General features: G+C 39.0%; 2 pseudogenes; both read right to left on the bottom strand.

Annotated features, from left to right (window-relative positions):
• Nucleotides 1-3,392: 3,392 nt before the first annotated feature.
• Nucleotides 3,393-4,594, bottom strand: LOC114629985 (annotated as a pseudogene).
• Nucleotides 4,595-4,677: 83 nt separating this feature from the next.
• Nucleotides 4,678-5,193, bottom strand: LOC114629984 (annotated as a pseudogene).
• Between the last annotated feature and the right edge of the window lie 5,631 nt (nt 5,194-10,824).

The raw sequence follows: 10,824 nt of genomic DNA, 5'->3' as shown, positions 1-10,824 counted from the left end.
AATTTATTTATTTTTTCAAATTGTAATTTATACTCATTCACACAGGGGTTATAATCACAAAAAGGCAGGATGTGGGGAAGGGGATGACACTGGAGCATGGGTGTTCACGAGGAATACAGATATCTTTCAGAACGAGGTATCGGCTGGGTGAGGGTTCAGGGGACAGGTCGCTATGACCCTGCCTATGATTCACTTGTCCTTATCTAAGTTGGTATTATCTGCCAAGGCTACATATTTACAAGGTCTATGACTACTCAGGCTTGTAAATTGTCACAAAACTGCCTGTTTACAATAGCTTATAGCCATCTGTTTCAGTGTCTATCCACAGAGACCCAAGACTTGTTGTTAGGATACATGTGTGACAGGCCTATTGCTGATTTTAGGCCTATGGCTGATTTTAGGCCTTCAGTGTGCAAGGAGGGATGCCCCTGACATCTCCTCCCTTCTCTAAGTATAGATGGGCTGTGGCAAATCTAATCTTGTGATTGCGGGGATAGAGGCCTGACCTCCAGTAATTGAAGGGGACATTTTAGTGGCTCTGGTCCCCCTGTCATTGTCCAGTGAGGCATGAGGGCCATACTCATCCCGATGTCTTTTTCCTGGAGAGTGGATACTTTTGACATCAACTCCTATGCAGTCAGGCTTGTCCCTCAGGGAACCCAGAGAGATATTTTCAACTTTAATTGGTATTCCCTTGCAGTGCTTAGCCTTGCAGCCTAAGCAAGAATTCAGGTCACCCATCAGAGGGGATTCTGAATGGCCCCTCTCACTTGGTCTAGGGACAGAAGTCCCCTCTTTTAAGTTGGGTGGAAATGGGTTTTGGAAACACCCTGGATAAAGTAACAACCTCATCTTGAGTCTCGTGGTCCTCTATAGCTAACTTATGATAATGTATCTGAATAGGTTTTGCTACTAAATTATTTTTCTGTTGTTTCACAGAGTTAATCAGCCGATTTTAGGCCCAGGGACCAGAATAAATACGCAAAAAGAACCCAAATAATGGTTCCAAGATGAGAGGAGGTAGCATTGACAACCCTGGAGAGGCTGAAAACCAATTCTTGTACCAGCACTCATCTTTCTCTTTCTCTCTCTGACTTTTTTCAGGGACTTCTCTGACCTTTTTCATGCTCTCTCTAACGATCCCTGTCTTGTCTATGTAAAGGCAATATTCTTCTTTAAGGGCTGTATACAGTCAAGAGCTGTACACAGCCTATTCTATTATAATAGAGTAAATCAAGTCCAATAAGGATCTTTGCAATTTTTGGAGGTCTCTTCAGACAGCAAAACAAGGGATTTCATCAGATTAGTGATGTCAATCTCTAGCTGTTTGATGTTCTTGTCAATGAATACCATGCATTTTTATCACTATTGCTCTGAGTTATAACTTGAGGTCAGGGATGGGGAATCCCTCAGATGTTCTTTTATTATTTAGAATTGTTTTCACTATTCTGTTTTTGTGGGGGTTTTGTTTTGTTATTTTTTTCTCTTTTTTCCCCCTGTTTTGGCCTTTCCAGTTTAATTTAGGAATTGGCCAGGAAAGAAATAAGAAAGAAATTAAAGAATTCCTAGAAATCAATAAAAATGAGGACACAACATACCCAAACTTATGGAACACAAAGGAAGCAGTGCTAAGAGGAACATTGATAACACTACATGTGCCCAGGTAAATAAATTGGAGAAATCTTTCTCTAGCAACTCAGCAGCACACCTAAGAGGTCTAGAAAAAAAGGAAGGAAATATCCTCAAGAGGAGTAGATGGCAGGAAATAATCAAACTCAGGGCCCAAATCTACCAAATCAAAACAAAGAATCAACAAAACCACAAGATGGTTCTTTGAGAGAATCAACAAGATTGGATAAACCCTTAGCCAGACAAACTTAAAGGCCCCAAAGCAGAATCCAAATTAACAAAATCAGTAATGAAAAGGGAGACATAGCAACAGAAATGGAGGAAATACAAAAACTCATCAGATCCTACTTCAAAAGCCTATACTCAATAAAACTGGAAACTCTAGAAAAAATGGATGACTTTCTAGACAGATTCCACATATCAAAGTTAAATCAAGAGCAGGTAAACTATCTAAACAGGCCCATATCCTCTAAGGAAATTAAAGAAGTCATTAAAACTCTCCCAAACAAAACAAAAGCCCAGGATCAGATGGCTGTAGTGCAGAATTCTATCAGATCTTCAAAGAAGACCTATTTCCAACATTGTTCAAACTATTCCATAAAATAGAAACATAAGGAACACTATCTAATTCATTCTATGAAGCTAAATTTCTCTGATACCTAAGCCACACAAGGAACCAAGAAAAAAAACAAAGAGAGAAAACTTTGTCCCAATTTTGCTTATGAACACTGATGCAAAAATACTCAATAAAATTCTCACTAAGAGAATCCAAAACCACATGAAAACCATCATTCACCAGGATTAAGTATGCTTCATTCCAGGAAAGTAAGGTTGGTTCAATATAAAAAAAAATCCATTTACATAATACACTATGTAAACAAACTCACATGAAAAAAATCACATGATCATCTCCTTAGATGCTGAAAATGCATTTGACGAAATACAACACCTCTTCCTGATAAAAGTATTGGAGCGATCAGGAATCCAAGGCTCATACATAAACATAATATGATCAATTTATAGCAAACCAACAGCCAATATCGAATTAAATGGAGAGATATTTGAAGCAATCCTACTAAAATCAGGAACAAGACAAGGATGCCCACACTCCCTATATCCATTCAATACAGGACTAGAAGTTCTCTCTAGAGCAATAAGACAACAAAAGGAGATCAAGGGGATAAAAACTGGCAAAGAGAAGTCAAGGTATAACTAGTTGCAGATGAGATGATAGTATGCATAAGTGAACCAAATTCTACAATAGAATGTCTACAGCTGATAACAACTTCAGCAAAGTGGCTGGATGTAAAAATTAACTCAAATAAATCAGTAGCCTTCTTTTATTCAAATGATAAATGGGCTGAGAAATAAATGAGGGAAATAACACCTTTCAAAGTAGTCACAAATAATATAAAATATCTTGGGGTAACACTAACCAAGCATGTGAAAGATCTATATGACAGTAACTTCAAGTCACTCAAGAAAGAAATCGAAGATTTCAGCAAATGGAGAGATATCCTTTGCTTATTGATTGGCAGAATCAACATTGCAAAATGACCATCCTACCAAAAGCAATCTACAGATTTAACGCAATCCCCATCAAAATCCCAACACAATCCTCCAAGTCCTTCTCTCTCTCTCTCTCTCTCTCTCTCTCTCTCTCTCTCTCTCTCTCTTTCTTTCTTTCTTTCTTTCTTTCTTTCTTTTTTTAACTGGAAACATTTTGATGAGCCCCCCACCACCTGTGCAGTGTAATTCTGGAATCAAGCACCTTCCTCCTTGGCAATGCAATCTTTCTTGAGTGGTCCCATGAATGCTTTCTTCTCCTTCTTGATCTCGAAACAACGTTGGCCAAACTTGGAGGTGATGTTAAGGAACTTCAGGTAAATCTTCTCCAGAGCCTGACTTTTGGTCTTGACCAGGAAGGATTTACAAAGAGTAAGTACTTGCTTCTTGGTTATCCCCACATAGCTTTTGAGCCCAATTCCCCACATAGCTTTTGAGCCCAATGAAGTCATTGGTCACCTCCCCATAAGGAACAAAGCCACCCAGTGGGTTGATGCTCTTGTCAGACAGGTCATAGTCAGTAGATGCATTGTTCTTGATCAGTTAACAATCCTTGATGAGGTAGCCTTTACCAATCTTGTAAATCTTCTCGTTAAACTCTGTTCGGTGATGGTAGTCTTTCTGCCCAGCTCAAGCCACAGAGAAGGCTACTCGTGCAGGGTGTCAGGCTCCAACACAGTCAGCTTTGTGCAAACCTCAATGGGTCTTTTGGGGCAGTTTCTTTGTATGCCAATGACTAGTCACCTCTTTGTACCCTTTTCCTTTTGTCACACTGATGAGTCAATCATCTCATCCTGCCCAAAACACTTGGTTTACAGGCACCTGCTGCTCCAGTCTCTCTCAGGCCCAGTCTTGCTGCTTCTCAGCCACAGTGCCCCACTCACCTGGATCTCCATCAAGTGTGCCTTCTGGCACACAGAAAGCAGACAAATCTGAGTGTGGACATTTATGTGCATGACCTGGCCATATTTCTTCATGCTGTTGATGTCTTTCTTCAGCTATTTCTTGCCTGTGGCATCCTGCCATTTCTTGCAGTACTTGGTAAAAGCCTTCTTAGATTTGTGCCTATTCTTATAGAAATACCTTTTACACTCATCACAGATAGGCTCAGCAAATACATAAATACATATTTGAAGGTCCAGAGGACTCAAGGGGTTTCTACACGTCCCACAATGCCCATAACCACCATGGGTGGGATTTCCACAATGGTCATAGCCTCCAAGACTTCTTTCTTGTTCCCCTTAGATCCTGGCCTGACATCTTCCCAGATGATGTGGGTCATGCCAGCCCTGTATCCTAAAAAGGCTGTGAGGTGAAAAGGCGTGACTTTCCCATGATGCCAGTTACAGTTCTCAGGTCCCAGGCATGGGACCTTGGGCTTCTTGCCTTGGAAACACATCAGCCAAATCTTTCAAAACAGGCTATAATTCACTGTATCTTAGAGTTCTGTGAGCTCTCCACACTCCCTGCTGGTCGGGAGTGTCATGCATGAGGTTTGTGTTTGAGCTCACAGTAGCATTCACTCACTGGGTCTTTTGCACAGTAATGTTTTGCCATGGCCTTGTCCTCAGACCTCAGACTACACATTTGCAGGTACAGAGTATTCTGTGTATTGTCTCTGGAGATGGTGAATCAGCCCTTCATGGTATCTGGATAGTAGGTGCTACCACCATCCCAATTTATGGATGTGACCCAGTTCAGCCCCTTCTCTGGAGTCTGGTAGACCAAGATCATCCAGTAGTCAGTGAAAGTGCATTCAGATTCTGAATAGGAGAGTTTCAGGTACCTTCTAAACTGCACTAAGCCTCCCCAAGACTTCACCAACTGTATTCACACTGGACACCTAAAAACAGAGAACGTTGGCCAGAAAACTGTCACTAGGAAAACAAACACACAAAACAATTTTTTTCACATGTGCACAGAACAGACAGAATCTCATCTCTATAAATTACCCTTTAAAACAAGGACAAAGAAATCCAAGCTGAGCCCAAAGTTCATAGTGAGTGGTCTGTGTTCAGTGCTGATCACTGAATGGGAAGAACTGGGAATCTAGGGCTGGGTTCCTTAATCAGAGCTGCAGGTTCAGGGCAGGGATGGTTTTTATGGGCACATGTCTAACTGATATAGCATTCCATGGAGTTGGACTTGGGCAGAAAGCAGTTCTCATAGCAGATATAAGACATCAAAGACTCTGTTGTCATTTCTCACAATGTATTGGGGAACTTGATATGCTGCCCTTTGCTCAAATAGTTTTATCTCTGGTTAACTAAGAGATTGTTTGTGTAGTGTTTTGTAATTTTATGCTACTTGAATTTTCTTCTCTCAAGAAAGTATGTGAAGGAAGTCACCAGGTGATTTCTCTTTTACAAAAAGTAATTCATGGTGAAGCTACATGTTACTTAAAATTGTCTTTGATTTTAGATGTAGATATTTATTCTTAAATGGTTTTTCAGTCATTAAATATAGTCAAGTGTTCATGTAGACACTCATTTAATAGAATATTTTAATTAATACTCATATTTTTATATTTTTAATGAATTAATTGGCTTACTTTAATTCTGATGAAAGCTGTCCTTGCTTTCTCTCCTCTCAGTCCCACTCTTTTATCTCTACTCTTCCAGTTACCTCCTTCTTTCAGAGAACGGGCATTCTCCCATGGATATTTTCTTAGTTTTTTTCTACTGTGAACAGATACCATTACCAAGGCAATACTTATAAGGATAATGGCTAGTTACTGGTTCATAAGTTCAGTTCATTATCATCAAGGCAGGAACATGGCAGCATTCAGGCAGGCATGGTTCAGGAGGAGCTGAGAGTTCTATATCGTCATCTGAAGCCTGCTAACAGAATACTGGCTTCCAGGCAGCTAGAAAAAGGGTCTGAAAGCCCATGCCCACAGTGACACACCTACTTCAACAAGGTCATACCTATTCCAAAAGAGTTACCTTCTAATAGAGCCACTTCATGAGCCAAGCACATACCAACCATCACAGATATCAACTTTCCTTGGCCTATCAAGTTACAGTACTACTAGGCTCATCTTCTACTCTTGAGGATATAAAAGACAACCCAGTAAGGTGAGAGGTATACAAAGACAGACAATAGAGTCAGAGACAGCCTCTGCACTTGCTGTTAGAAACCCTGCATGAAGACCTAGCTGCATATCTGTTTCATATGAGTAAATGGAATAGGTTTATGCCTTGCATGTTCTCTGGTTAATGCTTAAGTCTTTGCAAGCCCCCATGGTCTCAGGTTAGTTGATTCTATAGGTTTTCCTGTGATGTCTTTGTCACTTCTGGCTTCTTCAATTTTTTCTCCCCTTTTCTTCATATGCTCTCTCTATGTTTGGTTGTGGGTCTAAGCATGCATTTCTATCATGCTTGGTGAAGCATGACAGTTATTTTTAGGTCTTGTCTACAATTTTAGAAGACTATCATTAGTAGTGTAAGGGGTGAGCTTTCTCTCATGGAATAAGTCTCAGTTTGAGTAAGACATTGTGTTCCCATTCCATCAGATTCTTCTTTAACTTTATCTCTGAACATCTTGTATGTAGGACTAATTGTGTGTCTAAGGTTTTGTAGCTTGGTTGGTGTCTCCATCCTTCAGTTGGAGGTTAGGTCTTGTTAACAATGGGCAGCCACTTCACATTCCATATCTCCTATTATTCATAGTCTTAGCTGGGTTACACTCAAAGATTTCTTCCAGTTTCCATTTTCCTAGGATTTTAGCTCACTTCAGAAATGCCCACCTCTATTTCAGTTTTCTCTTCCAGTTCTCTCTCCCTGTTGATCACTTGATACCTATTGTTCCCCTCTCCAACCTCTATCACACCAAGTTCCCTTTCTCTACCCACCCCCAGATGTCTATATCATTTCCTTTGTTCAATGAAATTCAAGCATCCTCCCATGGGACTTCCTTGTTAGCTTCTTTTGGTCTGTGCATTGTAGCATGGTTATCCACACAGTCATAGAAAGAAAAAAAATAAAGATCAACATAAAATTGATAGAGAAGATGCTTGACAAGCAATCTAATGAAGAGGAATTACACAAAATTCTACAAGGAATTAAATAGCTCAAAGGTTACACAATATTTCAGTTGAATTAAAATCATCCAAAATATTTAATTTAGTTTAATAAATACTCATGAATATTCAACAAGAATTTTCAAATATTTTTATCTTAATTGTCATAGAAATCCAAATGAAACTGTGTTCAGTTCTCATCTCACTCCAGTAAAAATGACCCCCTTTCATATGTGAAAAGTAACAATTGCAAAGAAGCATATGGATAACAGGTGTCACTTAGACATTTTTCTGGAATTTATACTAGTGCCAATGTTTTGGAAAACATTACTGAGGTTTATTTTTTAAAGGTAGTCATGTATCTCACACATTCTAGACTCTCACTAGATGTTTGGGTGGTTTGTATGAGAATGAGCCTCATGAGTTCAAATGTTTGAACCCTTGCTCCCTAGTTGAAAGAACTATCTATGCAGCATTAGTAGGTGTGGCTTTGTTGGATGAGGTATGGTAATGCAGAAGAAATCTTAGGCTTAAAATGATCCATGGCATTCCCAATGTCCTCTCTGTCTACTGCTTATGAATTCACTGAAGATGTGAACTCTCAGCTTTTCTTCCACAGAGTCATTATTCTACTATTATGGACTCTAGCCTTCTGGAAAAATTAGCTGGATTAAGTCATTTCTTTTAAAAATTGCATTGCTCATGATATTTTACATAAAGCGAAAGAAGTAACTAAAAGAGTCTTTATCCAGTTACATGAAATCTGCATATCATAGTAGTTCAAAAACTATTACTTTAGTGAGTCAGTCAATGTGTCCCTCAGGGGATACATGATAGATGGAGACACAGGTTAGCTACAGTTGAATGACACACTGGCTTACAGTTACCATGTACTCCTTCATTATCACATTATGCAAAATGCAAAATTGTCACTAATAAGGACTCACAGATTCTTCTTTATACTATTTATGAAGGATCTGGGGAATGTTTTTCTTCACACAAGAAAAAGGGAATTTATTCCAGAAATAGACAAATTATGAACATTTCAATAAAATAAAGCTTATTCTCGAGACCTAGGGACTCAGATTCACCTTGTCATCTAGAACGTGATCCTATATATATTTGTATCCAAACTTTCTGTTTGTAGTAATGATAAACATATAGATATGTACATAATTACACTTTGGATTATTTAATATGTGATTTACTTTCTCTTGCCTTTATGCAGGTAACATGTTTTCTGTTCAGTTTGTACAGTTTCTTCAGAACTCACAGGGTCCCAGGCTGTCCCAGACTCTATTATCCCAACATCACAGGTGACACAGTTTGAAGGTAATTTGAGCAGATACATTTCAGTTAGATTCCAGGTACTATCATACTTTAATTGAACACACATCATCCACTGGCTTACAGTTACCATGTACTCCTTCATTATCACATGATGCAGAATGCAAAATTGTCACTAATAAGGACTCACAGACTCTTCTTGAGTCTTAAAGAATCATAAGATATAACTTGAGTATACTCATGCTTCATATAAAGAATCCTGATATAGATTTTTTCATAGGAATTACACATCACAGTTACCGGGAGAGGAGTGTAAATAAGACCCATAGATAGGATCTTGGAGAAAAAGAAATGGGATTACAATATTGAAAATATTGTATCATGGATATCTCCTTTGTCCAGGAGAAATCCATGAGCAGAAACCTAAGGAACAAATAGAAAATAAGAATAGAAAAGACATGCTCTCCAATGAGTTTGTTAGGAGTTGCCTGCAGCTAACTGAATCTCAGTGGGTGTCACTACCTGCTTTGTCCTCATAGTGTTGGAGTGTCACACACATTTTAATACCAGCCCTGTCTGTGCAATTTTTTCAGGACTCAGAGAAGACCAGGGTGGCCTGTGTTCTGTGACCACATCTGTCGCAGTGCTAGGTCTGGTGTGTGAGATGCAAGTATTATGTGAGAAGGGTAACAGTTGTGAAGTCCATGTGCATTATTGGGTCACTTACCCTGCCTGATTTCCTTGCTGGCTATAACTTGATTTCCACATAGTTCCAGAGAACCTGAGTTTGTTCCCTGAGTTCAGGGTTCCCCAGTCTTCAGGGTCCTTTGCTTCTGGATCTGATAATCTTCCTAAACTCAACCAGTTTTACCATGTTCATTGATCTGTATTTTATTAATTTCTGGGCACATGCTACTTTTAAATTTTCATCTATAATATGACTGTGGAAATGATGCTGTGTGGTTAAAGATTTTGTTATGCAGATAATTTTGAGTGAAATCCAACATATGAGCTTTGATCTTCATGGACAGAAAAAGAGCTGGGTGTAACCTCCAACTTGAAATCTCCTCTCTGGAAAATGAGGGTAGCATGATCACTGGGAATATGATCATTGAGGTTCACTGACCAAACAGTTGAACTAACTGATATTTTAATGCTCAATGAGAGAACATTACTAATAAGATGATTAACAGAGGAAGGCATACTATGTCAACATGTACACAAACACACACACACACACACACACACACACAAACATACACATCTGTGGATAGAGAAACACTGTAAAAACCAACATGCAAATGTATTATTTTATATTTAAAACAGAAATTTGAATAAATATAGTGGATTACTACATACTATATGTGTGTAATGAGTCACTGAGTGTGATATTCAGACACAGACAGGACTCAAAGGACAAAGACAGAGCAGAAAATGAGGTTATGGCTAACCTATAACTGGCCTAAAGTGAGACCCATTCCATAGGCATGTAACAATCTCTGACACTAATACTGACACTCTGTTATGCTTGCAGACAGGCACCTAGCTTAACTCTCCTACAATAGGCTCTACAGTGCAGCTGACTAAAACAAATACAGAGACTAACAGTCAAGCATTAGACTGAGCTCAATGACACTTAGGGAAGAGTTTTGGGGAAGGATTGAGAGACCCATAGGGGACCTGAACTCCATAAACAGACAAATAAACAAACAAAATGAAAACAGAAGTATAAAAACCTATGTAATCAACTAATCTGAATGCTTTAGAGATACAAGAGAGAACCAACAATTGAAGAGCATACATGGGCTGTACCTAAGCCCTCTGCACATATGTAGCAGATGTGTAGCTTGTTGTTCATGAAGGTCCCATATCAAATGGAGGAGTCAATAAAAGTAGATCATGGGGATATACATTGGAATAGAATAAGCTAAGATACCACTATTTGTGGATAACACTATAGTAGACATAAGCAACCCCCAAATTGAACCAGAGAACTCCTACAGCTGATGAACAACCTCAACAAAGTGGCTCCTTATGAATTTAACTCAAAGATTTGTTCTCCATTGGCTATAACAGGTAACTTGGCCTGGTAAGTAAGTGGTAACTGAGACCATGATATATATGATGTAAATGGGCAGATAAGGTACCTACCTTTAAAAGAAATACAGCTGGAGTCTTACAACACTTGTTTTCAAGTTGCACTGCAATGCCATAATCACATAACATTTATGCCTCCAGCACGTATTGTGTGTGTGTGTGTGTGTGTGTGTGTGTGAGAGAGAGAGAGAGAGAGAGAGAGAGAGAGAGAGAGAGAGAGAGAG

This window comes from Grammomys surdaster, unplaced genomic scaffold (assembly GCF_004785775.1).
Source record: "Grammomys surdaster isolate TR1022 unplaced genomic scaffold, NIH_TR_1.0 323, whole genome shotgun sequence".
Lineage (NCBI taxonomy): Eukaryota > Metazoa > Chordata > Mammalia > Rodentia > Muridae > Grammomys > Grammomys surdaster.
The sequence above is the reverse complement of the archived record's forward strand: the minus strand, read 5'-3'. Positions and strand labels throughout refer to the sequence as shown.